Source organism: Heteronotia binoei, chromosome 12 (assembly GCF_032191835.1).
Source record: "Heteronotia binoei isolate CCM8104 ecotype False Entrance Well chromosome 12, APGP_CSIRO_Hbin_v1, whole genome shotgun sequence".
Taxonomy (NCBI): domain Eukaryota; kingdom Metazoa; phylum Chordata; class Lepidosauria; order Squamata; family Gekkonidae; genus Heteronotia; species Heteronotia binoei.
In genome coordinates, this window is record NC_083234.1 from 17,634,089 (window position 1) to 17,661,957 (window position 27,869).

Consider the following 27,869-nt stretch of genomic DNA (forward strand, 5'->3'; position numbering starts at 1 on the left):
GTCCAGGGAAATTCTTGGAGGTTTTGGGTGGAGCCCGGGGAGGATGTAGGGTTGCAGCTGGCCAATCAGGCCAGGACATTCTCTTCTTCCAGCTTTCCTTTCTTGTCAGTGCTCTGAGCAGCAGCAGCAGAAAAAAAAAGTGCATTGGGTTGATGGTGCGACATCACTTCTGGAGTAACCTGGAAGTGATGGCACACCTCTCTAGGAATCACTGAAAACTCTCTGTGGTAAAGCTGTAGTTTCCAGCAATTCCTAGATAGATGTGATGTCACTTCTGGGGTTTCCTTGGAAGTGACATCATGTCATCCCTGATGGCAGACCCCAAGTCCCCTTAGTCTCCCAGGTATTGCACATAACTGTGTCTATTATAATTGTCAAAATTAAGCCCGCACTACTAATACTCACAGCTGTTGACCGGACCTATGGAAGTCACACGGACATTGTAAGATGTTAGCTAGCCCTTGGTATCCTTGCATGTATGCAGAGAGCCAAATAAGATTCCATTACTTGCACAGTTGTTCTTGTGTCTGAGCAGATATAACTGTGGGACTTGGGTTAGTAGTAGCACGCATCTCTAGCATCTGGATTTTGGGGTGCCGGGAAGGACCTTTCTCTACCTCAGAAGACCCTGGAGAGCTGCTGCATATCAGAGTACAGAATATTGTAATGGACCTATAGTTTTGGCCTGATATAGGGCAACTTCAGATATTTATATGTGCAGTGCAAGAGGCATGAGGTTTGAATGACTCCATGCTCCAGGCAGTGTGAAGACTTTCTTCCATTGCACATTGCTAGGTGTTAATTGCTATAGTAGCCAATTAGCATTCAGTTGTCTTCAGGAAAAGCATGGACTACAAAATGGAAAACTCGATATCTTTTTCTTCTTTTTTAATTATTCAAATATTGATTTTAATGCACTGATCTAAATTGATTCACCCTGGAGCTCAAGAAGAGGAAAGAGGTGTTCTTGCTGAGTTACATTTCATGCTTTTTGGTTCAGCACAGGGAGTGGTGGTTTTCAGGAAGGGTTACCAGCTATTCAGCTGGTCCCTGTAGCCAGGGCTTTTTTTGGTAAAAAAAGCTCAGCAGGAACTCATTTGCATGTTAGGCCACACCCCCCGATACCAAGTCAGCCGGAACTGCGTTCTTGCTTTAAAAAAAAAAAAGCTCTGCCCATAGCTCTGCTTTTAGCAGAAAAGTGATACTGCAGATGGTAGTAGGTGATGAATGATGTCTCTGTACTGTGAAAAGCTTTTTGTGCTGATTGCATCTTAACTTGAAAGTAAAGGCACAAGATTAGGGCACATGAAGGTATTTTGGATCAGCTGGCAGGCCTGCTAGGTGTGAATCAGTTATTATTGACAGAACTTTCCTGTATCTTTTTCAACCCCGTGCTTTTGAATGGTTCACACAATCAGTTGCGAGTCTTCGGGTGATGTACCTGTATACACATGACATCAATTTGAACTAAGGGCTTGGTCTGGACCAGGGATGGAATTCTTAGCAGGAGCTCCTTTGCATATTAGGCCACACCCCCTGATGTAACCAATCCTCCAGGGCTCTTTTTTGTAAACTCTTGGAGGATCGGCTACATCAGGGATGTGTGGCCTAATATGCAAAGGAGCTCCCGCTAGAATTCCACCCCTGGTCTGGACCCTTGTTGAGTATTATGCATGCTATTGCTGCTCACTTGCTTGTTCTTTGCAGGGGCAGCTACTGCCGTTATGGTATAGTGGTTAGAGTGCTGGACTGGGATCTGGGAGAACCAGGTTCGAATCTTCACTCTGCTATGGAAGATTGCTGGGTGACCTTGACCCAGTCCCTTTCAGCCTATCCTACCTCACAGGGTTGTTGTGAAGGTTAAATGGAGGAGAGGGGAATGATGTAAGCAGGGCTTTTTCTGTAGCAGGAACTCCTTTGCATATTAGGCTACAACCCTGATGTAGCCAATCCTCCTGGAGCTTCCAGTAGGCCCTGTAAGAAGAGACTTGTAAGCTCTTGGAGAATTGGCTAAATCGGGGTGGGGGGTGGGGAGGTGTAGCCTGATATGCAAAGGAGTTCCTGCTACAAAAAAGAAAGCCCTGGATGTAAGATGCTTTGGGTCCCCACTGGAAATAAGTAGAGCGAAAATACCAGTCATCTCATCATCTTGGCAGCGGTGTGGGTTGGGTCACATAGCGAGAAGACAAGTGTGTAGGCAGAAAGTCCACTCGGGGAAGGGCATATTGGGTATCTTGGCCCTGTTCTGTTTCAGCTAACATTCTCATTTGGTTAGGAGGAGGACTGTTAGGTACATATTTTGGTGGGTTGTTGTTTTTTTACAGAGTCAGAGGGGCAGCCATGTTGGTCTGAAGCAACAGAACAGAGTTTGAGTCCAGTGGCACCTTGAAGATGGACAAAATTTAATTCTGGGTATAAGCTTCTGTGTGCATGCATATTTCTTCAGAGACGGCAGCTTGTTCTGGGTTTTGAAAAGAATGTTGGCTAAGCTGGAAAGTGGCTGATGAGGCTGTCATGAAGTAGGACCTTTCTCTCAAGGTCACGTTGACTGATGACTTGGTTGGAAGCGGTAGTTGATTATACTGGCTCCCTGGCTTGAATCATTCAACTTCTTTCTACCTAAAGTTATTTGAACAGGCTTCCTCAGGAAGTGGTGGGCCCTCCTTCCTTGGAGGTTTTTAAACAGAGGCTAGGTGGCCATCTGACAGCAATGAAGACCCTGTGAATTTAGGGGGAGGTGTTTGTGAGTTTCCTGCATTGTGCAGGGGGTTGGACTAGATGATCCTGGGTATCCCTTCCAACTCCATGATTCTATGAATTATAGGAGGAGAAGCCGGTGGTCTTTAGTTCTTTTTGGCATTACAGTTTCAGATTTCCAATATCTTTGAGCAGACACATTTCGTAAGATCTGACCTTCAAGGTTCTGTGCTGCAGAACAGATCCTCAGGGTCTGTTTTAGGGGGACCGCAGCTAACAGGCCTGGCCGGGGCACTGAGGCCGACACATCTGCATCTTTATGGTTGGTTGAGATAAATGTTTTTTTTTTCCTCCCCAATGCACTGAGCCCCAGGAGGCAAAGCAGATTCCAGATGCTCAGGAACTGTTTGTGGAACTTTTTGGAACAATCCATAAAATCAAAAAGAATAGGTCAAAATGGTTCAGGCAGAAGAAAATGAAGGTGACTCTCTGGCAGAATGAAGTCCGTTGCTGAATTACAATAAAACGAGCGCAGCACTCGCGATGGTACATTTTTTGTTTGTTAATATCTGCTCATGGCTGCAGTGTTGTCTTTTTCCTGCACTGAAAGATAGGCTCAAAGCAATGTTGCTGTGCAGTTTGGCTGTTCTGCTTATTATGTGGAAGTAATACAATTAGGTATTTATGTTTGTATCTGAAAGATGGGGGCGAGGGGGAACTGGGGATTGCCTCTCTGGATGTTTGTCTCTGGACTCTCTCTCATGGACTCAGAAACACACAGCGAGATTTAATGAGTTCCTTTCATTATCTTGGAGTTTCTTTTCTTCATCTTTGTTAGGGTTCCATAAAAATTGGGGTAACATGCAAACATAGAAGCAAACATATGGACTGCTGCCTTTTCAGTCTCTTTTTGCCTATTGTTTTCCCAGGCCCGGATTTTTCTACTATGTTGTCCATCGAGGAGAGGATAGGGTGGGAAGAGAGGATGTCTGATGGGATCAGACAACCCCTGTGTTGGGAATGGTGCTGGGTTATGGGAGAGCAGCAGAACTGTTCATAAGATGCTTCCGCCAGGAAGATGTGACTGTTGGGATCCAAACCAGGGGCTTCCTTTTCTGTGCCATTTAAGGCTACGGAGGGAGGTTGGGGATGGGTGAGTTGGGCTCCCCAGTCCTTCTACCATTTCACTAAGGCCACCATGTTTCCCTAGCTTGTTGATATGTGCTACCTGCTGAATCTGGGGTCTCCTTCTGGGCACCCAGCCAGATTCTGGTTTTGACTGGGCAGTTCCAGGCGTGTTGATTCCTCCTCTCATCTTTCTGTGGACCTGCTCCCTTCCTCATGTGCCCGATTGGCTGGCCCTGCCTCTGTCTCGGGATGGACTGCCCCAGGTGATTGGCCCTGGTGCTCCTCCCAGCTCTGGCCCTCTTCCTGCTGGGGCTTGTAGTTCATCCCTCTCTCAGCTTGGCTGTCCGTGGCCGGGCACCAGCAGTTCAAGTGGCAGGTGAAAGTAATGCGCCTGACCCCCTGCCCACTCCCGGGACAATTCTGCTGTCATTTAGCTGCTGCCAAAGCACTTGCTGGTGTGCACACACACCCTCCGCCCTTCTGCACCTGTTAGACATTGCAAGCTTGCTGGGGGTGGAGGGGAGGGAAGGGGAGGGCAAAGTACGTGACCTGCTTCTGGTTTATGCCTCCTCCAATGAGCTTGCAGGATGCAAATGAATCGAGCGCAGGCCATTTGGTCCTCTCTTTTATTTTATCCAATAGGCTTGCGACATGCAAATGAGGGCAGATGGGAGGAGGGGGGGCAGGGAGGCAGGTGACTTCATCTCTTTGCAAAAGAAAGCCGAGAGCCCCGGCTGTGATGGGAGGGAGGGGGGGGGGGGAAGGGCTCACTTTGATTCTGTCCCTGTGGTTTGGGACTTATGGTTGCCAAGCTCCAGGTGGGACCTGAAGAGCTCCTGGACTTCAAGCTTCAGGTTACAGAGAAAATGTTTGCCTGGAGAAGTGACTTGTTTTGGAAATTGTAGTCTGTGACATTAGGCACTGTGGAGGTCCCTGCCTGCCCCAGTTTTCATTCTCTGGTTTCTGGGAGTTTCACAACCAAGTAGGCTTGCCAATCCCCAGGTCCCAGTGGGGGCTCTCCCGCTTTCCCAGGCTCCTTCCCGCCCCCAGTCAACTGGCTGGCGGGGGAAGCCCCGCCCCCACAGCCATCATGTGCCTTTCCCCCTTTGGAGGCTTCAGTCTCTACTTGAGAAAGCGTTCCTCTTTGGATGGTGTGTCTGCATCTTTAAGGCGAAGGGGAGCGGGTGGCGGGGGGGAGGAGGCAGAACAACATGGCTGTGAAAGGAGCCCAGACCCTCCGTTTGTTGCACAATCTTTGCAGAGGTCGTTTGCATAGTGTGAAGGTAAACTTGAACCTCTGGTTGCCCTGTGTTACTGTGAAAAACTTGAAAGTTCAGCAACTCGTGAGTAGAGGTGCCAATCCCCAGGTGGGGGCAGGGGAACCCTGATTTGGAGGCCCTTCGGAGCTTCAGGGTCATCAGAAACAGGGTGGGGGGAGGAGGGAAATGTCTGCTGGGCCATAGGGTATAATGGAGAATTAATGCCGGAGTATCTGAGGCTCTGGAGGGGCGGTTTTTTGAGTTAGAGGTAGCACATTTTCAACGTAGCATCTGATGAGTCTCCTCAAAATGCTCTCCGAGTTTGAAAAAGATTGGATCAGGGGGTCCAATTCTATGAGCCCCAAAAGAAGGTGCCCCTAACTTTCATTATTTCCAATATAGGGAAGGCATTAAAAAGGTATGTGGTCCCCTAAAATGTGATGGCCAGAACTCCCTTTGGAGTTCGATTGTGCTTGTCACAACTTTGCTTATGGCTCTACCCTCAAGGTCTCCTGGCTCCACCCCCAAAGTCCCCAGATATTTCTTGAATTGGACTTGGCAACCCTGCAACCTAGAGCTGGCAATTTTATTGGGAATGCCTGCATTTATTTATGTATATCTTGCTCCCTGCTCCCAGTTTGGGACTCATTGGGCTTAGAACATCAACATTGGGAGGTAGGCTAGGCTGAGAGGCTGTGACGGCCTGAGGTCACCCAGAGAGCTTCCATGGTAGAAGTGTGGATTCAGGCTGCCTGGGGTCATGAGATCACACAATCACAGAGTTGCAAGGGGCCATACAGGCCATCTAGTCCAACCCCTTGCTCAGTGCAGAACCGGCCTAGAACAAGGGTGTCAAATATGCGGCCCGTGGGCTGAATCAGGCCCTATCAGGCCTGCGAGCAGCTTACTGTCGTCTGCTTCCTTCTCCCTCTCTCGCTTCCTTTGACGTCTCAGCTTGCTTTGCCAGGCTTGCTGAATCGCTATCTGGCATTACGTGTTACGACATACATGGCCTGGCCTTACAAGATCTCATTTGTGTCAGATCCGGCCCTCATAGCAAACAAGTTCGACCTCCCCCCACCCAGCCTATAGCATCCCTGACAAGTGTTTTTCCAGCTGCTGCTTAAAGACTGCCAGTGAGAGGGAACTTTCCACCTCTCTAGGGAGCGGAACAACTCTTACTGTTAAAAAGTCCTTCCTGATATCCAGCCAGTGCCTTCCCACCCTTAATTTAAACCCATTATTGCGAGTCCTCTCCTCTGCTGCCAATAGGGTTGCCAATCCCCAGGTGGGGGCAGGGGATCCCCCGGTTTGGAGGCCCTCCCCCCGCTTCAGGGTCGTCAGAAAACGGGGGGAGGGGAGGGAAATGTCTGCTGGAAACTCTGTTATTCCCTATGGAGATTTATTCCCATAGAAAATCATGGAGAATTGATCCACGGGTATCTGGGGCTCTGGGGGGGCTGTTTTTCGGGGTAGAGGCACCAAATTTTCAGTATAGCATCTAGTGCCTCTCCCCAAGATACCCCTCAAGTTTCAAAAAGATTGGACTAGGGGGTCCAATTCTATGAGCCCCAAAAGAAGGTGCCCCTATCCTTCATGATTTCCTATGGAAGGAAGGAAATGAAAAGGTGTGCCGTCCTTTTAAATGTGATGGCCAGAACTCCCTATGGAGTTCAGTGATGCTTGTCACAGCCTTGATCTTGGCTCCACCCCCAATGTCTCCTGGCTCCACCCCCAAAGTCTCCTGGCTCCACCCCCAAAGTCCCCAGATATTTCTTGAATTGGACTTGGCAACCCTAGCTGCCAACAAGCATGGCTCCCTGCCCTCCTAGTCCACCCCTCTGCCTACTGCATCATACATCATTCCTGGGGGAGCAGGAAGGAATAATTAAAGTCATGTCCGTCAGTGGCTACTAGCCATAGTGACTAAGGGGAATCTCCACATTCAGAGGCACTAAGTCTCTGAGTCCCAGAGCCAGGAGGCAGCATCCAGAAAAGGCCTCAGCCTATATGCCCTGTTGCCAACCATCCAGAAGAGCTGGTTGGCCGCTGTGTGAGATGGGATGCTGGATTAGGTGGACCACTGGTCTGAGCCAGCAGGGCTCTTCTTATGTCTCCCTTGGAATAAGTGAATGGTCTGAGCCAGGAGTGGCCAAACTGTGACTCGGGAGCCACATGTGGCTCTTTCACACATATTGCGTGGCTCTCAAAACCTACACCACCTGGTCGGCCAGCTTGGAGAAGGCATTTGTCTCTTTAAATCACTTCCCCAAGCAAAGCTAGCCAGCAGCGTGGAGAATGCTTTTACAATTAAAGTTGCTTACTTTTCACCTTTCCCTCCCCATCTATTTCCTTCTGGCCTCCCTCCCTCCCGGCTCTCAAACATCTGATGTTTATTCTGTGTGGCTCTTTTGTTAAGCAAATTTGGCCACCTCTGGTCTGAGCCAAAGTTTCCTTTTAAGCGTTGTGCAAAGGGCACACCCAAATGCTTAATTTCTAAAAAAGAGAGGAAGCTGGGGCTCAAGAATCTCTCGGCCCCAGAAGCTATTCTCTCTTAAACCCGCAAGCACAGAGCAGGCTGCATGGTGAAGAGGGAAATGTGCTCATCTTTATTTTTACCTGCATTCCGGGACTTGGCCTGAGTAATAAAAATAGTTTCCGGGGATGAGCCTTGGCACAAATCCAATCATCCCCGAACCTCATCTCACCTCTCCCTTTTAGCTCTGTGCAGAGTAGCCTTATGCATTCAGATGGCCTCTAGGGGCAACCGATGCAACATTTGGCAAGTGAGTCTAAAGGGCAGTAAGCCGAAGTAATGTCACACAGACATAGGGAGAGGCATCTGCTACAGCGGAGGAAGCCAATGAAAGCAACCAGGGCCGGTCCTAGACTTCCTGGCACCCTAGGCAAGGCTAATTTCTGGTTCCCCCCTCCCCGATAACATCACTGAGTCACGTGGGTGCCCCCCAATTTGGCACGTCCAGGAGGATGGCGCCCTAGGTAGTCACCTAGTTTGCCTAGTGGTGGGGCTGGCCCTGAAAGCAACAAGCATTTGGGAGTCTGCTCCTGAGTGAAAAGACGACAGGAGGAGGGAACACAGTTTGAGGCCAGTGGCACCTTTTAAGATCTGGGTATAAGCGTTTGTGCAGGAGCACTTTTGTCAGGTGCATTGAACCAGACATCCTCAAGTCTTACATATAGGGAGAAGGTGTGTGTGTGTGGGTTAGCTGCCAGGAAGGGCTAGTTGAAGTCAAGTTGCATACTTAACTGGATAAGCATAGCTAAGATTGGATTAAAGCTGTTGGTAAAACCTGTGAATAGCAGCAAATTAGCATACAAATAAAAGAGTTAGCAAACAGATGTGAGAACCAAGTTTGAGTCCAGTGGCACCGTGAAAACCAACGAAGTTTTATTCTGAGTGTAAGCTTTTGTGTTGGATTGCCCCGTAGTGCAGAGTGGTAAAGCTGCAGAACTGCAGTCCTAAGCTTTGCTCACGACATGAGTTCGATCCCGGCGGAAGCAGTGTTCAGGTAACTGGCTCAAGGTTGACTCAGCCTTCCATCCTTCCGAGGTCGGTAAAATGAGTATCCAGCTTGCTGTGGGGGGGGGGGGAAGTGTAGATGACTGGGGAAGGCAAGGGCAAACAACCCCATAAAAAGTCTGCCGTGAAAATGTGAAAGCAACGTCACCCCAGAGTTGGAAACGACTGGTGCTTGCACAGGGGACTTCCTTTACCTTTTTAAGCTTTTGTGTGCACGCGCACTTCAGATACATTGAAAAAGGCTTCCTCAAGCCTTGCATGGGTGGAGTGTTAGGTGTGGGGTGGGGGTTAGTTGCTAGGAAGGGCTAATTAGGGTCAAGATGCGTAAGATGAGCAACTTGAAGAGGGAGACTAGAGTAGGATGGGGGGGGGGACCTCTTAGTCTGAGCGCCAAGATAGTCTTTGAGCTGCGCTTGCCCAGGTGTATTGGGAACAAGCCACGCCCTGGCGGCCCAACCACTGCTGGGGGTGTGGCTCACCTTTGACCCGATGATAGGATTGCCAACTCCAGGTTGGGAAATTCCTGGAGATTTGGGGTTGGAGCCTGGGGAGGCTGACAAAGAGCCAGAAAATTAGCAATACCCCCCCTCCAAAAAAAGACATAACCTCATCTTAAGCCACGCGAAGTGCTTAATGTGCAGGTTTCTTGAAAGGCATGAGGGAAGGAGCCCAGTCGTGTTCCATGCAGGAGAGTGATCTTGGGGTCATCACTGAAGAGGACCTTCCACTTGTGGATACCTGTTGAGCTTCCAGCAGCGGTGGCATCCCAAACAAGTGATTTCTACCCCTAGATAGGGCTTGTTTGGAGAAAGCAGGCATTCTGGTCCCAAACTACTTGGAGCTTTACAGGTCTGAATCAGCTCTTTGAGTTTCCACTGGAAATGAGTTGGAAGCCAACATGATGAATAAGTATGCAGTTTCACTGGTTAGTTCTGGCCAGCTGCATTTTAGACTAGTTGAAGTTTGTGAGAAGTTGTAAAATTCAGCGCATTACAGTATTCAAGCCCAGTGTTCCCTCTAAGCTGAGTGAGTGTGAGCTAGCTCACAGATTTTTTAGCCTCCACCATTTTTGTCTTAGCTCAGGAAGGATGACCCCAGAGCACGCTAATTTATGCAGTAGCACAAAGTATAATTTTTGCTCACAAGACTCTGCAGCTTAGAGGGAACATTGGTCAAGTCCTGAGGTTGCCAGATGTGAATTCCGCTAATTCTGAAGCCTAGATTCTCCCAGGCAGGGATGGATGCCTGTCGTGGGAGAGGGAGACTGCTGGACATTGTTGTGCAGCTGGTTCACATGGCTGTCTGTTCTGTTTTCAATCTCCAGGAAACATGGTTCAGCTGTGGTTATGCTTTTTTTTTTTTTTTTTGCTCTTGCTTTTGCTGAGAAACCATTAAAGATTTGTGCTGAGATTGAATTTCCGGCTTCCTTCCTGTCAGTGGGTCCCATAAGGAAGGGTCTCGAAATACAATCTAGTCGAGAGCAAACTTTAAAGATGCTAATAGCACCGGGGAACCTGGATGCCGGCTAAGGCTGCTGGAGACAGGGGATCGATCCGGTGTCTAGCTGGGCAGCAGTGCTGAGCTTCTGTTTCCGGTTGACTCTCCCAGCTTTTTTTTTTTTTTTGAGCTGGGATTGATTTCAGGGATTGATCTGGGCACGTGCATACAGCCTCTTCCAGCAGCATGTGGTTGCCAACCTCCAGATGAGGCTTGGAGATCTCCTGGAATTTCAGCTGTTCTTCCAGATGACAGTGATCAATTGCCCTGGAGAAAATGATGGCTTTGGAGAGTGGGCTTTCCCCCCCCCCCCATACAATTTTAATTTATTTTTACAATAATAATAATAATTGCAATATAAATAACACAATAACTTGAACAATAAATGATGAGTGGTAATACGAAGCCTCATTGGGAGAGTTATGCAGAGATTTAAGAGTCTACAATAGCAGCATATTTGAAACAAATATAATTGTCTTAGCCAAATTAGATCGCCACAATGGAGGGTGGACTTGATAAGATTATACCCTCTTGAGGTCCGGCTGCTCCCCAAGCCCCATCCTTCCCAGGCTGTTCCCTAAAGAAATTTCCCAACTTGGAGTTAGCAGCCCTAATTACTGCGGATCCCAATTACTTTGACCTAGGAATGCATGAACCCCAATAGCGATAGGTAGCTTGTCATTGCCGTGGACTCTGTCCTGAGTGGTATATAACAGGGGTGACCAAACTGCAGCTTGGGAGCCACATGTGGCTCTTTCATACATATGGTGTGGCTCTCAAAGCCCCTGTCACCTGTTGGCCAGCTTGGAGAAGGTATTTGTCTCTTTAAATTCACTTAAGCCAAGCCAGCTGGTGGCTTGGAGAATGCATTTAAAGTTGCTATCTTTCCACTTCCACCTCCCCCATCTATTTGCCTGCTTGCCTGCCTTCCTTCCCTCAAGCATCTGACAGTTATTCTATGTGGCTCTTGTTGAGCAAGTATGGTCACCCCTGGTATAGACTCATCAATAAAAGTAGGCCTGGGAATTGCGTTTTCGCTTTCAAATCTGCAAAGATGTCTCCCTTTCTTAATGTTTCAGCAGTGCTCTTACTGTTTCATCCTGGAGAGTGAATCCGTGGCTTCTTGCCCAGAATAAATGCAAAATCCAAGCCAAACAGTTTGAAACAAGAATTCTTTGGGAAAGTGTCATTTAATGTACAGAGATGTCTTGCGTCACTCCATCAGAAGAAGCAAATACAGTCGTGTAATATTAACATAACTGGGCATGTATAAGACAGCCACGCTAGGGCTGACAGGTGGGATCTGGGGATCTCCAGGAGTTACAGTTCATCTCCAGATTACAGAGATCAGTTCCCCTGGAGAAAATGGCTGCTTTGGAGGGTGGGCTCTATGGCATTCTATCCTGCTGAGGCCCCTCCCCACCCCAAACCCCGCCCTCCCCAGGCTCCACCCTCCAAATCTGCAGGAGTTTCTCAACCAAGATAGGGCAACCGTACGCCCCCTGCTGGTGGCTAGGTCAACCTGGCAACCCTACCTAAAAACTCTGCTGCTCTCTGATTTGGGTTGGAATAAGACCTCTCTTATTTCCCCCCAAAAATGTTTTGGTGAGAATCTTAGAAACTATATTTTATTTTCCTTTAAGAAAGGATAAAGAATGATGTGTCTGTTTTGTTATTTTTAATTTAACTGATGTTTGCTATTATTCTTTGTGTTCTTTTGATCTTTCTTTTATAGTTAATCATTTAGAATGATTAGACAGCTTTTAAATTTAAAAAAAATCTTATGATAACACGGAGTGATCTTTGATTGGCCTCCAAGGCTTTCGCTTGATGGCTAGAATAAATAAACTTCTGAGCTCTCTTCAGTCAGGGGGCTAATTACCTGTTAGAGATAGATTATTAGAAAGAATAATAATCTCTGTACAGCTTGGTGGCTAATGTGTTGCTTTGGATCAAACAAAGAAACTCTTAATTCTCTGTTCCTACTTTAAAGTAAATGCTTTTTCCTTGTGCGGGATAATACTCTGTGACGCTATAGTAAACATATGACCCCTCCTAGCAGGAATGAGAAGTTTGATATATTCCTTGCTTAGTAGTTTTAAACTTTTGCTTGGCTAGCATTGTGAACAATGTGTAAGGTTGCCATCCTCCAGGTGGTAGCTGGAGATCTCCTGGGATTACAGCTGATCTCCAGAAGATAGCAATCACCTGGACTGAGGTCACACACAGTAAATAATGCACTTTCAATCCACTTTCTATGCACTTTCCAAAATCCAGTTGGGAAGTGGATTGAAGGTGCATTATTTAGTGTGCGGGCATTTTCACATCCACTAAATAATGCAATTTCAAGCCACTCCAGCAACTTTTCCAGGTGGACTTTGCTCTGTGAAATGGCAAAATCCAGTTGCAAAGTGAATTGAAACTGAATTTGAAAGTGTGTTATTTACTGTGTGTGGAAAATAGGCTTGTGTGATTGCAGTCCTGGAAAAAATAGTTGCTTTGGTTGGGGGAATCCGTGGCATTATAAGCAATGAGGTCCCTCCCCTTCCTAAATCCTGCCCTTCTCAGGTGCAACCCCCCCCCCATCTTCAAGTATTTCCCAACCTGGAACTGGCAACCCCATTTGTGAGAGGTGACCTTATTACTTTTTTCACAAGGTGAGGTTTACGAAAATGTTCAGTACGACCAGGGCTTTTTTGGTAGAAAAAGCCCAGCAGGAACTCATTTGCATATTAGGTCACACCCCTGATGGCACCATTGTTCCACACAGGGCTTTTTGGTAGAAAAAGCCCAGCAGGATCTCATGTGCATATTAGGCCACACCCCTGATGGCACTATTGTTCCACACAGGGCTTTTGGGTAGAAAAAGCTCAGCAGGAACTCATGTGCATATTAGGCCACACCCCATGACAGCAAGCCAGCCGGAACTGTGTTCCTGTGTGCTCCTGCTCAAAAAAAGCCCTGAGTACGACGGGTCTTTTGGCCTACAAAATTGTGACCCCCCCCCTCACCTTGAAAAGCAATAAACAGTTGGCCGCTGTGAGTTCTTTTTTCTACTTCAGGTCCATTTTCAGTCAGCCTGACTTGGTGAGAAGCCAGATGTAATGTCTGGTAGGCTCAATGCTTGCGTGTGGCAGGGAGGGCTCTATCTGGGGCAGATTCTGTTTCCGTCCCCGTCGAGGTGAGAAATCAGACCAGAGGCCTTGTGCGATTCATTCATTCTGTTTTTAGGGGTGTGTGTGGCCTGGCTGTTTTGTAATTCCCACTGACTGGAGCCAGACTGGGGCTGCAGGCCGCCATATGCAAATGGAGAGCAGCGTATGTTCTCCAGCTTGGAGTGATGGCCCTCCGGCCAGGGACCGCGGCTGAAGCTGAGCGGGCAGAAGGCACAGCTCTGCTGATTGGGCAAGGACAGAAGGCCCTGGCTGGCGGCGTTTCTACCAGGCCTGGCCCGCCTGGAAACATTGCTGTGCCTGCCAAGTGACTGCTCACTTGTCATTTGCTGCAGAACTACTCCCAAAAGGGCTTATGAAAAACAATGAAATCTCATATTAACCTGGAGAGACTACTGTTCCTTTTGATAAACAGCATTGCATTTAGGTTTGCCAGCTCCCAGTGGGGGATTCCTGGTTTTGCAGGTTCCTCTCTGTGACCAGCCAGCCAAGCAGCCGGCGGGGGGGAAGCCCTGACCCAACAGCCACCATGTGCCTTTAAATCTCAGCAGGCTTAGAAGATGCCTGCAAAGTATCTGTGTTTTGGACTGTGTGCGTGCCTTTAAATCTGAGCAAGAGGAATGCTGAATGGGCGGGGTGAGTAGGCAGAGCCACGTGGGTCTTCCCATTGAATGTGTGCATGGCTGGTGCCCTGGGCCCCTGACCCCCTGCCCCCGGAGTGGCAAGGGTGAGGGCGGCAGTTGCAAGTGGCACGGCACTGAGCCCTTCTGAATGCACCTGCTGCTGTGTTGCCCCTAGTCAGCCTTCCTAGGTCTGTGCTCCCACTGGAAGCACAGACCTGGGAATGCTGAGTGGGGTCGGCGGGGTGGCACAGGGTCTTGGAGACTGGCTGTGAGGTGCTTGGCACCACCCTTGAATGTGTGAAGCATTTGAGAAAGGAATAGAAGTGTGCAGAGTCCCTCTATTTGTTTGGAGGAAAACTGTACCCTCTAGGCCACTTGGTTTTCATTTCCCTGTTAGTCTGAAGAAACTGGTTGAAATACAGCAGATGGTTACATTCAGCAACTCCCATGAGTAAATTGCCACAGTGAGATCACAAAAGTGTGTGTGTGCTGTGTTTCTTTTGACTGCTTTGTGAAAAAGTGTGTGTGTTCACTTTCATTTAGTGGAAGTATAGCTGCTAGATGACAAAGAAATGAAGCCTGTATTCAGGGAAACTTCACTGCTGTATTTTTATTTATTTTAGGGAATGGAAAAGGCTCCTGGCTCCATCCCCAAAGTCCCCAGATATTTTTGAAGTTGGATCTGGCAACTCTAATTATATTGGAGTGACTCATCCCTAGCTCTCCCCTATAATATTCTCTTTACTTGTAGGAGAGGATTAGGGTAATTCACTCAGGTTCCTGCTCTTCGGTTCATGCATTGTGGATAGGTGTGGTCAGAACAACATGCTTTTGCACAAGGAGACAGAGGGGTGCTAGCAACTGGCTTGTGTAGAGGGAAGCTCATGCAGTCTCCACTTTGACCTAACAATCAGACTTAAGTAGGCAGGGACCCCGCCCCAAAGTATTGTGGGGAAATACAGGTGCCAGCCAAGAGCTGGCAATCAGCAGGAATTTGGGGGAGGGGGGAATGTGCCAGTGGCAGGTGTGATGTCACTTGTGGTAGAAACCTGGAAGTGATGTTACAGCCCTCTAGAAATCACCAGAAACTCAATGGTGAAATTGTAAAGCTTTGGGCAATCCCTGGGGTGGCGTGATGTCACTTCTGAGTGCCCCCGGAAGGGATATCTCAGTGCGTACAGCACCAGCAGTTTAAAGAAAATCTCCCACCACTGGTTGTTTCCTGGTGAGAGGTCTGGCTACCCTGTGGCTGAAGCAGGCTGTTCCGTTGCAATGTAAGCAATATATATACCGTGTACATATATTGAAAAAATCCATCAAACCTGGAATTTATCAGCCACTGAGGAAAGGGTAAAAGAAACCATAACCCATGGGCCATTCAGTAGAATTTGTCGCTCTGCTTCATGACAGATTCCTGAGCTCTCACTGCCCCAGTCTCTCACTGCCCCATCAAGAGACAGTGCATCCAGGGTGCCGTGAGACATCTGCTGGAGATCGCCACCATCAAACCTGTGCCATTGTTGCCAAGTTTCTTAAGCATCTCTTCTTTTCTCTTCATAGTTCCCAAAAAGAATGGGGACTGGAGGGCTATCCTCAAGATAGAGACCTTGAGCATTGTACTTTCATCAGTTAGCAGTGCGTCATCTCCAAAAAACACCAGATATCTCCGTTGTGTAGTGAAAACAATGTACTAAATATCTCCAACACCATAAATAATACACAAAACACTAGTATTACTTATGAGAAAAATTCAGAATGTTGTAACACACACACTGTTGCCAATAAATACAATATCCAGAATAACATAAACCAAAAACACCAAGTTCCATTACAGTTCCAGGCTTCCAAGGAAAAGGTAAAGACTTGTACAACACTCAAAGGTGAACTGTAATGGAACTTGGTGTTTTGGTTTATGTTATTCTGGATATTGTATTTATTGGTAACAGTGTGTGTGTTACAACATTTTGAATTTTTTCTCATAAGTGTTTTGTGTATTGTTTATGTGTTGGAGATATTTAGTACATTGTTTTCGTTATACAAGGGAGATATCTGGTGTTTTCTGGTTGTTTAAGAACATAAGAGAAGCCTTGTTAGATCAGGCCAATGGCCCATCCAGTCCAACACTCTGTGTCACACAGTGGCAAAATTGTATATATATATATATATATATATATATATATATATATATATATATATATATATACACACACACATACATACATACACACACACACTGTGGCTATTTTTATCTAAACCCCTCTTGAATGTGGCTATGCTTGTGGCTGCCACCACCTCCTGTGGCAGTGAATTCCACATGTTAATCACCCTTTGGGTGAAGAAGTACTTCCTTTTATCCGTTTCAACCTGTCTGCTGAGCAATTCCATCGAATACCCACAAGTTTTTGTATTGTGAGAAAGGGAGAAAAGTACTTCTTTCTCTACTTTCTCTATCCCATGCATTATCTTGTAAACCTCTATCATGTCACCCCGCAGTCGACGTTTCTCCAAGCTAAAGTCTTTCTCCCTGTCCCTGTTTTTTCATTGGTGCACCATCTCCAGGCACCCAGCCGTGAAGAGATTTCTGAAGGGAATTACTTTGTCTCATCCCCCTACAGTGCTCAGATTTTCCTCTTGGAGATCTCATCTTTGTTCTTCAGGCTCTAACCAGTTCACCATTTGAGCCTTTGAAGGAAGTTTCCCTGAAATTCCTTACCTTTTAGGTACTTTTTGTAGGAGCTGTTACATCAGCAAGATGGGTCTCAGAGATAGGTGCTCTACCCGTCGAAAGGGCTTATGCACCTTCCATAAGGACATGATGGCTCTGCGCGCAGATCCCACCTTCATCCCAAAGGTCAACAGCACCTTTTCACAGCTCACAGGAGATATATTTGCCATCCTTCTGCCTGAAGCCATCTAATCTTGGGGAAAAGAATTGGCACTCACTTGACCTTCACAGAGCACTTGCACTTATATCAGAAGGACCAAGCCGTTTAGGAAGTCGGATTCCCTTTTTGTGGCTTTTCATCCAGCAGTCAAGGGGGAAAGGGTTTCTAAAGTTAAGCTAAGCAGGTGGCTAAAGTACTGCATCTCCTTGGCGTATGAGTCTCAGGGCCTTCAGGCCCCAGAGGGGATCACAGCTCATTCAACAAGAAGTGCGTCTACATCGTCAGCATTTGACGCAAATGATACATTGCAGATATCTGCAAAGCTGCTGCCTGGGCCTTGGTGTCAGTGTTTATCGCTGAACAGAGCATGGGACTTAACCATGAAGGTTCCTTGTTCTTGATGGCATGGAGAACATTCTGGACCTACCCTAGTTGGAGGGTCTCTGTTACACTTCCTAAAGGTGACTGACTGCCAGTCTCCGTGGTCATTGTTCTTTCGCTGTTCTAACAGTTTATCTTTACTGGCATGGTTTGTTTCACAGGGATCTGAAAGCCTTGTCTGTTGGTTTGGCCAGGGTGTTTTTTGTAGCAGGAACTCATTTGCATATTAGGCCATACACCCCTGACGTAGCCAGTCCTCCTGAAGCTTACAGTAATCCCTGTACTAAGAGCCCTGTAAGCTCTTGGAGGATTGGCTGCATCAGGGGTGTATGACCTAATATGCAAAGGAGTTCCAAAATGCCCTGGGTTTGGCATACATTGTGGAATGTTATAAGCTGTGGAAGTCTTCAGACTGAGGGTGGGCTTGTCCTCTCCCAGGAGATGGAAAGGACAATCAATTTTCTGCCTTCGGGGATTGTGGGACGAGGAACTCAAACATATTAGAGTGTCTTCCTCACCCTTGAGAAGGAGGAACCTTCATGGCAAGTCCAATATTCTGTCCTCTCAGTTAGGTCACACCCTCAATATGGAGTCCCTCTCACAGCTTCCACTCATGACCTCTTCTGTCTTCCATCTTGGTGGTCCCACTGTGGCCAGAAAGTTCTGCAGGTGAATGGATGGTTCTGGTCGTGACCATAAGATAAGAGGGCCAAGGACTGTTCTAAGATGCATTAAGTTCTCTGCTTGTTGGCTGGTGGACCTCCACCATGTGTTAAGGATACATCTCAATTGCTTTTTGCCAAGTATGCTTGGACCAACTCCCGAGTTTCTGCACTGCATGAGCGTCTGGCCATGGAGTATGAGGCTGCTGACATGTGCAAGGAACTGAAAGAGAATCTTGTTCGGCTTATGGGCACCAAATCTACCTGCTTTCCAACACCATTTTTCTAAAACCATTATCTTCTAACCATCCCCTTCCTCCAAGGAGCTCAGGGTTATGCATCTAGTGCTCCTTTCTCTTTTTATCCTAGGGCTGCCAGCTCTGGATTGGGAAATACCTGGAAGTTTTTGGGGTGGAACCTGGGGAGGGGAGAGACCTCAGTAGGTACGACGCCATAGAGTCTGCCCTCTAAAGCAGCCATTTTCTCTAGGGAAACTGATCTCTGCTGTCCAGAAATCAATTGTAATGCTGGGAGATCTCCAGGTCTTACCTGGAGGTTGGCAACCCTATTTTATCTCAATGGGGGGAGGTTTGCTAAGGGTCGTTTGAGTGACTACAGCTGTTAACATGATATACTGTTTTTTTTTTGCTGGGCCCCAAAACAAAGAAAAAACAACCCTGTCCTGCGTGGGCTAGGCCTTGTCCATTCTGGTTAGCTCTTAGACAGGAAGACCACCAAGGGGAGTCCAGGGTTGCTATGGCAAACTACCTCTGCTTGACTTTGGAAACCTTATGGAAGTTGCCATTCTTATAGGGTTGCCAATCCCCAGTTGGGAGCAGGTGATCTCCTGGTTTGGAGGATCTCCCCCTGCTTTAGGGTTATCAGAAAGCAGGGTATGGGGCATTGAATAACACTGGGCACTCCATTGTACCTTATGGAGACTGTTCCCCACAGGGTATGATGGGGAATCTATCTGGGGCTTGGAGGCCCCCCCAGGTTTTTGAGGTAGAGGCACCAAATTTTTAGCATAGCATCTGGTGCCTCTCCTCACCCCCCCCCCCCCCCAGTTTTAAGGAGATTGGACCAGGGAGTCCAATTCTATGAGTCCCAAAAGAAGGCCCCCCCCCCACCCTCCATTGTTTCCAATTAAGGGAAGGCATTTACAGTATGTCACAGAAGTGAGTACACCCCCTCACATTTTGTAAATATTTAAGTATATCTTTTTCATGTGACAACACTGAAGAAATTACACTTGGCTACAATGTAAAGAAGTGAGTGTACAGCTTGTATAGCAGTGTAAATGTGCTGTCCCCACAAAATTACGCAACACACAGCCATTAACGTCTAAACTGCTGGCAACAAAAGTGAATACACCCCTAAGTGATAATGTCCAAATGGGGCCCAAAGTGTCAATATTATGTGTGGCCACCATTATTTTCCAGCACTGCCTTAACCCTCTTGGGCATGGAGTTCACCAGAGCTTCACAGGTTGCCACTGGAGTCCTCTTCCACTCCTCCATGACGACGTCACGTAGCTGGTGGATGTTAGAGACTTTGCGCACCTCCACCTTCCGTTTCAGGATGCCCCACAGATGCTCAATAGGGTTTAGGTTTGGAGACTTGCTTGGCCAGTTCATCACCTTTACCCTCAGCTTTTTTAGCAAGGCATGGGCATTTTGGAGGTGTGTTTGGGGTTGTTATCATGTTGAAATACTGCCCTGCGGCCCAGTCTCTGAAGGGAGGGGATCATGCTCTGCTTCACTATGTCACAGTACATGTTGGCATTCATGGTTCCCTTAATGAACTGTAGCTCCCCAGTGCTTGACTGTAGGCAAGATTACTGCTTAGTTTGAGTCATACATGAAATCAGGTTGCCAAATGCTTGCAGCCTCTATGGGAGGATTGTGGGTGAAGGGCAGAATTCACGGAGAAAAATTAAAGAAAAAGAAGGCCTTGGCTGCTTATTGGAAGTTCTGACTGCAGAGTCCCTGGCAATTCCTAGAGCTACCCGGAAGCGACAAGGGTTGCTCTAGCAATTGCCAGAAACTCCGTGGTAAGATCACTGGCTCCCACATTCTCCGCGTTGCATGCTCTTTCACAGCTTCCTGTGTTTGTGGAATTTTCTCTAGGGATTGTCACCTGCTTGACAACAGATGCTGTCTTCTTTGTTGTCTTAGTCCAACCCACTGGTTCTGTTCTGCAGTTGTACTACAGACTTCTCAAGTAATCCCAGGGCCTTGTCTGGGATTTATGTAGGCATTCCTGCTGGTGTCATAATTTGAGGTATGTGATTTAAAAAAATAAGTCCAGTGTGTTCCTGTATGGACTCTTCTGTTGTTGTTGTTGCTTCATAAAGCAGGGATCCCCAGCTTTTTTGAGCCTGTGGGGACCTTTGGAATTCTGATACCCCATGGTAGGTGCAGCTGCAAGATGACTGTCACAAAATGGCTGCCACTGGAGGTGGAGCCAGCCAGAAGATGGCTGCCGCAGCTTACCTCAGTCACACAGTGGTGTGCGGTGATTCTGTGGTGAAAGCTGCTGCCAGTTTGGTGTAGTGGTTAAGTGTACGGACTCTTATCTGGGAGAACCGAGTTTGATTCCCCACTCCTCCACTTGCACCTGCTAGCATGGCCTTGGGTCAGCCATAGCTCTGGCAGAGGTTGTCCTTGAAAGGGCAGCTGCTGTGAGAGCCCTCTCCAGCCCCACCCACCTCACAGGGTGTCTATTGTGGGGGAGGAAGTTAAAGGAGATTGTGAGCCGCTCTGAGACTCTTCGGAGTGGAGGGCGGGATATAAATCCAATATCATCTTCTTCTTCAATCAAATCTCCAGTGGCCAATCAGAAGCCTTGCTGGGCAAAAGCCCCACTTGGCTCTTCCCTAGGCTTGCCAATCCCCAGGTCCCAGCGGGGGTTCTCCAGGTTTTCCAGGCTCCTTCGTGCCCCAGTCAGCTGGCCGGCAGGGGGAAGCCCTGCCCCCACAGCCACCATGTGACTTTCCACCTCCGGCGGCTTCAGTCCCCGATTGAAAGGCTTCCTCTTGGGATGGTGTGTCTGTGTTACTTTGAAGAAGTTGGCAGCAACTCGTGAGTAGAGATGCCAATCCCTCACTTCAGAGTCACCAGAAATGGGGGGAGGGGGGAAATGTCTGCTGGGTACTTCATTATTCCCTATGTGGAGATAGATTCTCATAAGGTATAATGGGGAATTGATCTGGAGGCATCGGGAGCTCTGAGGGGGCTGTGTTTTTAGGTAGAGGCACCAAATTTTCAGTATAGCATCTAGTGCCTCTCCCCAAAATACCCCCTAAGTTAAAAAAATGATTGGACCAGGGGATCCAATTCTATGAACCCCAAAAGAAGGTGCCCCTATCCTTCATTATTTTCTATGGAAGGAAGGCATTTTAAAATGTGATGGCCAGAACTCCCTTGGAGTTCAATTATGCTTGTCACACCCTTGTTCCTGGCTCTGCCCCCAAAGTCCCCAGATATTTCTTGAATTGGACTTGGTAACCCTATTCTTCCCACTTTCTAAAAACACTTGGCAAGTCACACTGAGGATCTTGGCATAAAACACAGGTCTTTGCCTTTCCTCGAACTCTTCACGGCCGCAATTTCATGCACTGGATGTGCTATTTGTCCTCGCCGAAGGACTGCTAGAAGGGGCAGCGTTTGGACACCATGCAGGCAACCGTGTCTGGGTTTGCTGTTCCATCTGTGACCTTTCGGCGCCTCTTGTGTGCTACACTTGATACACCATCAGGCATGTGTCAGCTGTCTCCTGCGGGCATGGCTCAATGTGACATTTGAACATGGATCCCAGGGGTGCTGTATACCTTGTTGCCTTCTCTCTCTCTTTTTTTAAAAAAAGTGCGGTTAACATCGTCTGCTTGTAAACGAACTGGCTCTGTTTTGTCTTCATTGACACGGAGAAAGCAGTGCTATCTTCTTGGCATCCTTGATGCAAGAACGCCTTTCTGCCTGAATTATTTGCCTCTGTTCAGGCTCTATGGGCGTCTCATGCTTATAGCTAACCCAGGAGTCTCCAGCTTTTCTGACCCTGTGGGCACCTTTGGAATTCCTGCACAGGATGGTAGGGACAACCACAAAATGGCACCATGGAAGGCAGAGTCACGCACAAATTCAGAGGAAGCCCAAGTGCAGAGGACAAGAGGAGTAACTTAAAAGGTGCACTGGTAAAAAGGAGCGAGAGCATAGAAACTACACTATACTGGCACCTGCTGCAGAAGCAAATTTATTTTAATCTGCACAGTCAATCAGACCTCTGTTGGCCAATCAGAAGTGTTCCTGGGCAGGAGCCCCACCTGGTCTTGCCTGCTTTCTAAAAACACTTGGTACAAAGAAATGTGGCAGTGGGTGCCATGGTAGTGGTACTGGGCACCGTGTTAGGGACCCCCCGATCTAACATGTCTTACATGATATACATGGAGTCTAGGTTGATGTACTCCAGCATTTTGCAGGAGGCCTCTCAGCATCTGGAAGAAGAAGACTGCAGTTTTATACCCCGCCCTTCTCTCTGAATCAGAGTCTCAGAGCGGCTCACAATCTCCTTTATCTCCTTCCGTCATAACAGATACCCTGTGAGGTAGGTGGGGCTGACAGTTCTCCCAGAAGCTGCTCTTTCAAGGGCAACCTCTATGAGAACTATGGCTAACCCAAGGCCATTCCAGCAGCTGCAAGTGGAGGAGTGGAGAATCAAACCTGGTTTTCCCAGATAAGAGTCTGTGTACTTAACCACTTAACTACACCAAACTGGCTCTCTTTGGACATCTTTGGCATCACGTGATACCCCTGCAGTGATTCTTGGGCAGGCAATAGCTGGTGGTTCTGATTGTGCCTTGAGCTCTACTTGAAGGTCTGCTTTGGTATCTGACTTCATGGCAAGAACAAAGAACTGGCACTCAAGATTGGTCTACTTGACTTTTCAGTTTAGCACATTGTGAAGGTCTTCTCCATCTGGATCTGTCATTTCCTTGATGATGAAGCAAGACAAGGGCAGCTTCTCTGGCTGGGTGTACAAATCTGTGAACCCTTATCAAAGAATCTGCTGCTGCTCCAGAAACAGAAGAGTACAGTTGTCCAACCACTGCCTTCAGGGCCTTGAAGGCAGCAGTGTCAGTAGTGAGTCATAGAGCCACATCTTTGCCGTGGGTATTGGGGACGTTCCACTGAATACTCTTAGCCCGAGCAACAGGGCAAGCTCTGGGGTCAGGTGCAGAACATCTCCTCTGATTGACTCCTGAGAACTGCAGCTTGGTTATGTGCTAACACATCTCGTCTGCAGGTTGTCCACTTCCCTTCTTAGAACTACACTTCCCAGAATGCTTTTCTTTGGGCTTTCCTTGTTTTGGAGGTTTTTAAATAGAGGCTGGATGGCCATCTGACTGCAATGCTGATTCTGTGAACGTAGGCACGTCATGAGAGGGGGGGCAGGGGGAGGTACTTGTGATTTTCCTGCATTGTGCAAGGGGTTGGACTAGATGGCCCTGGAGGTCCCTTCTGACTCTGGGATTCTATAAACTCCTTGGAGCCAGAGAGTAACTTTTGAGCCTACTGACTATAGATTGCTCTTGAGTGTCTTTTGGCAAACAATGCTTATGTCTCAATTAAAACGATTTACTGTAGTGTGTCCATCTGTCAATTGAGGCAGGATTGTGCAGTAGCATAAGGCAGGAGCTCCAAAATGTATTCAACCCCACTTACTAATTTGTGAATTGCATGGGATTCTTGTGGGAGGGAACACAAAAGCCAGTATGGTGGTGTGAGCTGGGCTCTAGGAGACTTGGGTGCAAATCCCTCCTCTGCCATCGAGGCTTGCTGGGTGACCTTGGGCTGATCACTCACTCTCAGCCTAGCCTACTTCACATGTTTGTTTTGAGGATAAAATGAAGTGGAGGAGAGAGAATGATGTGAAGTTGCTTCAGGTTCCCATTGGGGAGAAAGGTGAAATATAAATTTAATAAAGACTCAATTTAGTAAAAACTCAAGCTTCTGCCCTCCTGTTTTGGGAGGCATCCTGAAGGGCGCACACTCCTGCTGCCGTGGGTGTACGATGCAGGGTGCTACACAGATGGTCTCAGCTTCAGGTCCTTTCCTACCTTTCTGCTGGGGTTCTGTTATCTCTTCTACCTTGAATTAAAAATTTGAACAGCAGAGCTTTTTTTGAGCAGGAATGCAGTTCTGGCTGGCTTGGTGTCAGGGAGTGTGGCCGAGAGGGGTTTTTTTGGTAGCAGGAATTCATTTGCATATTAGCCCCCCCCCCCCAAAGATGTAGCCAATCCTCCAAGAGCTTACAGGGCTCTTCTTACAGGGCCTACTGTAAGCTGCAGGGGGATCGGCTACATCAGGGGGTGTGGCCTAATATGCAAAGGAGTTCCTGCTGGGCTTTTTCTACAAAAAAAGCCCTGTGTGAAACAATGGTGATGTCAGGGTGTGTGTCCTAATTGCAAATGAGTTCCTGGGCTTTTTCTACCAAAAAAGCCCCATTGAACAGGATTGCCTTCCTGGAGCAAACCAAGACATGTCAGCCTTCTGTTTCCAGAGAAAAGAAAAAAGCCTGTTTGGATGCCTCTGGGAAGCTTGCATGCAGGCTCTGTGAATGTATGATGCAACGCTTTTTTCTTTGACATTCAGAGGCTTGCTCCATGTTAGTTCCACTGTGTAACTAGCATGCCCTGCAAGGAGTGACCTTATCCTTTTGCAAAAGTCATCTTGGCTAGGGGTGTCAAACATGCGGCCCGGGGGCCAAACCAGGCCCCCCGGAGGGCTTCTATCAGGCCACTGGCTGTCATCTGCTTCCTTCCGCATCACAGCTTACTTTGCAAGGCTTGCTCAATCACACAGGAGCCACAGAGTGAAGTTTCTATTTTCTCCATTGGCTGAGGCTCCTCTGGGGAGGAAGTAGGGAGGAATAGCTTGCTTTGTCAGGCTCTCCCAATTACACAGCAGAGCTACTGAGCCAAGCTTGTCTTCCTTCTATTGGCTGTGGTTCTCTCCCCGCACCCCGGTCCCCTGGGGAAGGAAGGAAAGAGCCAGAGCTTCCTTTGCCCACTTTCCTGGATTGCATGGGAGATAGACAAAGAAAGCACCTTTAAGACCAAGTGCTTATGTTTTAAGCATGATTTATTTTAAGTTTTTAAAAAACTTTAATTGTGTTTGTCTGTGGATCTGGCCCTCATAACAAATGAGTGTGACACTCCTGATCTAGACTAAAGAACTGGCCATCAAACAATTTCTGACTGAATTGGCCATGGTGGAACAGGATCAGGTTGAGCCTGGGGGACAAACTTCGGAGCAACCCTGTTCCCGGCCCGCCAGCAAAGGTTGGCTCTCTCTCTCTCTCGGCTTGACTTCGCGAACGAAGATTTAAGAAGGGTGCAGTAGTCCACGTCTGCTGCAAGCTCGCTGGTGGCTGACAAGACCAATGCGGGACAGGCAGATCCGGCCACAGTGGCTGCAGGGAAAAGTCTGATTTGGGGGTGGTGCTGTAGCAGCGCAATTCTTCCTCAATCTCGTTTTGTCCTCAAGACCAGCTATGCGTGCTTTCTCAAAGGAAGAGACAGCCTGGTGGATGGTGTGCCTCCATGCTTTGCGATCTGAGGCTAGGTCAGACCACTGGTGATGGTTGATGCGACAGGTGCCAAGGCATTTCTTCAAGGAGTCCTTGTACCTCTTCTTTGGTGCCCCTCTATTTCGATGGCCGGTGGAAAGTTCGCCATACAGAGCAATCTTGGGAAGGCGGTGGTTTTCCATCCTAGAAATATGCCCTGCCCAGCGCAGCTGCGTCTTCAACAGCAGTGCTTCGATGCTTGTAACCTCCGCCCGCTTGAGGACTTCAGTGTTGGTCACAAAGTCACTCCAGTGGATGTTGAGGATGGTGCGAAGGCAGCGCTGATGAAAGGTTGGCTCACTAGCTGCAATAAAAACTAGGTCTGCACTGCTGTGCCCCCCATTGCCCCCACTGCTTTCTCTGCATCACAAGAGGGAGGGTTTTTTCACAGAAAGGGGGAAGGAAGGGAGCTGAAGTCATAATCTCCTCGGCTGACAGCTTGCTTGCCGAAGCCTCAGCCACATTGGCAATGCGGCGATAATGAGGCAGATCAAGGTGCAAACGAAGCGGCCGCACTTGGGGGGCGGCTCTGTGCAGAGAACGAAGCAGACGCGCTTGTGTGGAGGCGAGGGGAAGGAAGAAGGTCGAGCCTGCTTTTCTGCAAAGCACCTTTTGTGATGGAGTAGGTGGGTGGGGAAGGAGGGGGGGGGGCTTCAGAGCTTTCTGGCATCGAGATGAAGGGGAGGATGCCCAGGTTTAAACAGAGATCCCTTTGCAGAAGGGGCAGTTGCTTGCGTGCAGCCTCAATTCTCGGCTCTGCAGCTTGCGTGGAGATTCTGTTCAGCCTCTTTCCCCTGCCTCTGCTCCAGTTGTTCCCTGTCCCCTCCTGGAAAATCCCCCATCTCTGCAGATATCCATCATTTTTCCCAATTGGGGGGGGAAGGCTTGTCTTTGCATCTTAAGCCCAAGCCGGCTCCTATGTTCTGAAGCCACCTGGCTCCCAATCTCTGTCCCCGGGGGACTTTCAGCGTAAGCCCATCCGGGGCCCCGCTGGGGCCACTTGCTGGTTAATGCCTCTGCCTGAAGGGTGCCAAAAATAGACCTGCTTGCACGCTGGATTCCTGTCGTGGGGGAAAAAGCAGTGATGTCATCTCGGGCCAATCAGCACCAGCCCTGCAGAGCAGAGCGCAGGAGTTGGGAAGGGAGGGGGAGAGGGAAAAAAAAAAGCTTTTTTCTTTCTAAAGAAGCTTGCTGGAGGAGGAGAAGGAGGTGGCGAAGTAGCAGCAGCGGCAGCAGCAGGCAATGTAGCATTTGCTGGGTCCAGGGCTCATGCAAGGTCTGAATCTTATCTGGGAAGCCTCTTGCATCACGTCACTCGTGCGCCCCAGAGTCTGTTGCGTTGTTGCATGCAGACTGGGCTGTGGCTCAGTGGGAGAGCAGTGCTCTTTGTGCAGAAGGGGTCCAGGCGTCCTCATTGGTAGCTAAAGGAGCACTGGCGGGGGGGGGAGGAGGGGGAGACCCTTCTCCGCCTGGGACTCTCAAGAGCCGTTGAGGGTAGACGATGCAGTATTAGCTGGATCAGCAGTCTGACTAGGTATAAAGTAGCTTCATGTGACTGGGATAAAAATGTGGGGGGCTGTGCTGCTAGCTTGATGCTTCAGAGGCGTTCAGAGTTTTTGCTCCCACCTTGATGATGCACAGCACTTTGGATTCCCACTACAAGAGTGCATTTTTTCCCCGCCCCGAGTAACCCTGCAGATAGATCAAGACAGGGAGCCATGTTAGTCCGTCTGGAGCAGTAGAAAAGAGTAAGAGTCCAATAACACTTTAAAGATTAACAAAATTTGTGGCAGGGTAGATCCTGCACATCTGGGGTTTGGGTTCTGGGACAAAGGAAGCTCCAGTCCCTGGGAAAAAGACTCTGCTTCAAATAGCTTCACAAATTCAACAAATAGCTTCACAATAGGAGAGCAGTTTGGTGCAGTGGTGAAGTCTGCGGGCTCTTATCTGGGAGAACTGGGTTTGATTCCCCACTCCTCCACTTGCACCTGCTGGCATGGCCTTGGGTCAGCCATAGCTCTGGCAGAGGTTGTCCTTGAAAGGGCAGCTGCTGTGAGAGCCCTCTCCAGCCCCACCCACCTCACAGGGTGTCTGTTGTTGGGGAGGAAGGTAAAGGAGATTGTGAGGCGCTCTGAGACTCTTCAGAGTGGAGGGCGGGATATAAATCCAATATCTTCATCTACCTCACAGGATGTTTGTTGTGGGGGAGGAAGGTAAAGGAGATTGTGAGGCGCTCTGAGACTCTTCGGAGTGGAGGGCGGGATATAAATCCAATATCTTCATCTACCTCACAGGTTGTTTGTTGTGGGGGAGGAAGGTAAAGGAGATTGTGAGCCACTCTGAGACTCTTCGGAGTGGAGGGCGGGATATAAATCCAATATCATCATCTTCTTCTTC

At 48.3% G+C, this 27,869-nt stretch overlaps 1 protein-coding gene across 4 annotated transcripts in view; it reads left to right on the forward strand.

The window, feature by feature from the left end:
- IGSF9B (immunoglobulin superfamily member 9B) overlaps positions 1 to 27,869 on the forward strand; it is a 172,601-nt gene that overhangs the window by 26,624 nt on the left and 118,108 nt on the right. The window lies entirely within an intron of this gene.